Genomic DNA, 5205 nt, shown 5'->3' with positions numbered 1-5205 from the left:
ATCATTTTGTATTGAATTTAAGATGACATAGTATTAGAAGTTTATTGAAATTGTTAGATGAAAATGCATGGGTAATGGCGCCATTACTGGTTCCAAATTTATATACCAGCTATGCAGAAAGTTTCCCATCAAAAAACAAAAGAAAAAAAAAATCAGAAAGTATGCAGAAAGCATGGCTCGTACTATAAGAGGAAGAAGACGCAGAACAATTTTATACTTAAAATATATATCAGAATCAAACCCAAAAAAGAAAATGGGGAGATGCACTAGAGCAGAAGTTTTTAACTGTCACCTGCGAGTCAAAGCTCCTCTCACGTGCGAGGAAGTAGATGCGCACGAACAGTACGTTCCTAAATGAAAATTTCGAAGGAGATCATTTTATCATAATTTAACTTTTTTTCCTATAAAATCCCCTCCAACATTGGCAAAGAGCAGACTCCATCCACAAACCCAGTTTCTGCACGAATCCCAGGTACGTTTTGCTCCTTCCTTTCTCCCCTTTTGTTTTCTTTTCCACTTCCTCGTCAAGGGTTTTGGGAATTCCATATATATTCATCCTTCTCTTTCTCATGTAAAATAGTTTTCGGTTGTTTTGCAGATGGGTTTGTAAAGTACCGATTCGTCAAATCTATTTTTGATATAAACGGGTGAGTGGTTTCCTTGCTAGGCTTGTCAAGTGAGCAGCCTTCTGCTGTTAGCCTTTGTTTCGTTGTCTGTTCGACCTTGAACTCGTGGTTGATATCGAAAACCCTAGTTAATATGAACTGATTTTCTCAGTGTTCGATCTCATATGATATTAATACGGATACCATAATTAGTAATACAACTTCTTCTCCTTCTTCTTCTTCTTCTTCTTTTTGTTTTTTTGGCTTGTCAGTTCAACTGACAAACCAGAAACGGCAAAAGGCCGCCCCAAATTTGAACACAATCAAAACACAAGTAGAGTATGATTGATATCGACTACATACGATCAACTTTGGGCACAAGTAGACCATGATCGGTTTCAAGCACGATCGATCAACTTCGGCTATATAAATATATATATATGTGTGTATATAAGTTGACTATACGATTAGCATCGAAGGTGATTAACTAGGTGCAACAAAAAGTACAAATACTCTTAAGTCCAAAAGATCTGATTGTAAATATTGCTTATAGGGACAAACAAACCTGTTATGGAGGTTCAAAATCATTTCCTTTTCCAAAATCGCTATTAAACAAGATGGCTGGATGAAATTTGCATTGCACGTAAGAAACATGTGTGTGTGTGTGTGTGTATAACACTATAAACTGGTCTATAGTAATATGTTGAAGCTTTAGGTTTGGGGTATAAACATGGAGGAGATTATCAATAAAACTCCCAAGTCCCTTTAGGATAATAAGGAGGCCATCTTGTAATGAAACCATTCTTCAAATGGATAGCAAACATCTTTCTATATTTTCTGTAAAAACCCAAAAAGATGATATGGAAAGAGATTAAAAAACCTTGCCATGATTAATTAGGGGTTCAGGATTATTATCCATCCATAAATAGCCTGTTTGAAGAGAGAAAAGAAGTGTTGGTAGTTCTGAAGAAGCTTTGGTGAATAGGTAGAAAGTTGACTCGTAGATCTACTCTTCCCGTGTCCTGTGTATTTCTCTTAATCTAGCTACCAGAAGATACAATTGTCCTTGGAGAACGTTGAGCTTTGAGATAGAAGATACATGCAGATGAAAAGACCATTTATTAATTGTGTGGCTGAGGCGAACCCACACAGGTGCAATCTTAGGGCTTACATAAGGGCATTGTTTTCCTCTCGAAATCCTAAATAGTAATAAATATAAATACTACATTTTAAGAGCGAAAAAAACAAGTACTAATTTACATGGCACAAGCTAATTGCATTAGTCCCTCTTGACATATATATGATGGCTTCGTTCTCGTACCAGTCCTTGCCAGATTCATCCAATTCATATTGATTTGTTGCTATATAGACCCCTTGGGATTGTTTTTGTTTGTTTCCCGTCGCTGTAAGTCTTTCTTTTGCTGCTCTAGGCCTTTTCTTTTGCCTTGCCTGCTCTCGCTTTGTTTCGTCTTTGTTTTTAGGCGTCGGTCTTAATATTTATATTTAGCAAATGTAATAATAATAAAAATAAAAATACTAAATAAAAATAAATTTTAAAAGACTATAATTAGAACGAGTTGGCCTCTACTTTTATACTTATTGAGAACCATAAACTTCATTATAATTGTTTATAATTTGTGGGACCGAAATAAATATTACTACATATATATATTTTCCTATTAAAATATCTGAAATCTCTTAGCACGAGTTAATATTGTAGAATTCTGGATCTACCAGCAGCCTGACACAAACAGGTGAGGGAGCCCAACATATTTGTAACATTTTTTAATTGCTTTGAGAATAAATAAAGTTAATAAAGCAAACATGAATGCAATTAGTAGGGAATCTAATTATGGTAGTGGAAAGCATTCCAGTTTGGGTAACATTTTGAAGTTCTTGTGGCTCCAACTACAGCCTGTGGTTTCCATATTCTGGAGAATGTTCAATTATATATTTTTGTAGTTTGTATTAAGTTAATGTTTGAAAACATCGATCATATGCAGTCATACACCACGTCCAGAAAATAATCATGGTGTTTACTTTTATTGGCAACGTACAAGAAAGGGATCAGTGTAAAAGAGAATTAATTTGTATGGATTACAATTCAAGTACTAGCTAGGTTTCCTAAGAAAACGACATGCAATACAGGAAATTTTTGGACCACCCTGTTGGCTGCATAAATTTTGGGTAATAATATAGAAACATAATAAAAGTAATGTAACTTTATGTTCCTATTTCTAATATTTATTTACTGGACGTAAATGCTTATATTTACACAAACACAAATGTTTTCATCATTTTTGTTATATTTTAATATGTAAGAACACAAATATAAGAATCCTTTTAAGGTCGAAGCGACAGCGAAAGTGAGGTGGAACAAGCAAGGACTGCTCATTTGACGAGGCTTTGCATGGAAATCAACACCTTCTGCTTGTTGGATTCGACTCAAGACTCGGAAAGAGACGAGACGGGGACGCCAAAACAAGGAAACAGCTAGCCAAACTGTATTGCAGGTTAATTTTGCATCTCAAATTGTTCTCTCTCCCCCTCTCTCCTCTACACATTTTTTGAAATGTTTGGAAAATAAATTATAGCACTTGAGACATAACAAAAGAATAATTGAGACAAATTTAAATATAAGATCTCAAACTCACTAGTGATATTATCTATTACTAGACTGTGCTTAATGATTGTCATTCCAAGGACTTTATACCTCAATGTTTGGCAAGAAGGCAACAAATTAATTAGCTCATCTTTTTGTCCAATTAGGTATAACCATGGCCCATTCTCAGGTTCGGGTGGGATGGTTTCCCCCATTTATATGGTCTATCCGTGTTGCTGCTGATTTTATTTAATTGAAGTAATTCTCTGGTTGATCTTTTGGATTGGTAATTTTTCAGATTAACTACAACATTTCGGTTGCAGCTGATGGGTCATCTGCCTTAATTTATGGAAACCAGTCAATCTGTCACTCTATGCATACCCAGATTAGGTGAAAGTAGGATCGAGGGTCAGTTCAATTAATTTCAGTAGCATGTGTATCTTGCTTAGTTTGGAAAATCCTTTTCTTTTCTTTTCTTTTTTTACTGTTAGAAGTCCCTTCTAATTCAAGATTCTCAATCATTCTAAGTAGGTCTAGCATATATTCTTTTGTATCTATGGTAGTCATTCAAATATCAAATGTTTCAAAAAACCTTTATGTTGATAACAAATTTTAATCCAAATTAATTATACGTTTTCTTCCTTTCTATGAAAATTTCATGATTTTGTTTTTAGTTAGCTAGTACTTATGGTTTTTCTTTTGGCTGGATAAGGACATATATTTGTGAGCAGTCCATCTTTCTTAATAAATAAAATCTTTCACCTTCAATTTATTAATGATGGGACAAAATTGTTTCGAGCTTTTAACTTCAAGGGTATCAACTGCAATTTCTGAACGCGAATAGTTTCAACCTTTAAGAGCATTGACCGTAATTTAAATCTGAAAAATCTCTGCGAGTGGTCCCTCTTGCCTTAATTCTAAAGTGGTCACCGGTCAGTATATTTTACCTGTCATTTTAATATAATCATTTTTTAATGAATGAAAATATTCTTTTATTGCTTAAAGACAGGTTAATTTGAAATTAATTCTCTAGAAATAGTTTATGGAACGATTTTATCAAATATGTTATTTTGATTATATTATTATGGTGAGGTGTAATATTTAGCTTTGGGAGTTAATTTATATTATCATGATTTTTTATTAATATGAGAAATAATATTTTCATTTATATTTACAAGTAATTAGCATCTTGATGTGTGATGTTTATTTTAATTATTTGAGAAAAAAATATTGGATTTTTCATTGAAAAATAGTAAAAGAGAATAATTTCAGCAAAATTTCAAAATTTTATAATCTTTTGTTAAGATTATAATTTTTGTTTCTGTTGATGAAACACAACAAATTTATTTATTTATCTAGAATTATCCCTCTCTCCTTCATCTTCAGATTTTGTATTTTTTTTATTGCACCCACAATTTTATCAATTGTTGAAGAATTCTAGAACCTATCTTGTTTCTTCTAACTACAAATAGGGCTAGAAATATAGTAAATTTCTTAGTTTATTTGGTTTATCCTTAGTTTCTTGATATATATGTTATGTTTGTTTTAATTATTTAACAAAAACTTAATTGAATTTTTCTTTGCCAAAGGAATAAAAGAACATAAATTCTTTTGCTAATATTATCAAAATTTTGTCACTTTTGTGATGTTTTGAATTTGTTGATAAATTATATATTTTTTATCATTATTATAAATATATTTTCATATGTACTACAATTAGTTGTCATATATATTAGTATATTTGTTTATTTTAAGGAATGTGAGAAAAAATGATTGGCTTTTACATTGCAAATAATAGTAAAAGAAAATAACTTTTTAAATTAAATATTTTCAAGATTTTCCAATTTTCAAATTCGAGTTCGACCTTTTTTTTTAGTAAATTAAATATCTAAATATGTCAAAATTTCAAAATTTTTGATTTAATTAGTGCATAGATTATTAGTTAATTTTACTAAATGCATGTCAACTTATATTTATATAGTTTTATAAATTTAAATA

General features: G+C 31.5%; 1 long non-coding RNA gene across 1 annotated transcript; it reads left to right on the top strand.

Annotated features, from left to right (window-relative positions):
- The first annotated feature begins 386 nt into the window (after positions 1 to 386).
- On the top strand, positions 387 to 4698 carry LOC127809199 (uncharacterized). The gene is made up of 3 exons (XR_008025097.1): positions 387 to 472; positions 599 to 3118; positions 3506 to 4698. It is a non-coding gene; the product is annotated as an uncharacterized LOC127809199 (long non-coding RNA).
- The last annotated feature ends 507 nt before the right edge of the window (positions 4699 to 5205 follow it).

This window comes from Diospyros lotus, chromosome 9, assembly GCF_014633365.1.
Source record: "Diospyros lotus cultivar Yz01 chromosome 9, ASM1463336v1, whole genome shotgun sequence".
NCBI lineage: Eukaryota > Viridiplantae > Streptophyta > Magnoliopsida > Ericales > Ebenaceae > Diospyros > Diospyros lotus.
This window is presented reverse-complemented; position numbering and strand designations above follow the sequence as displayed.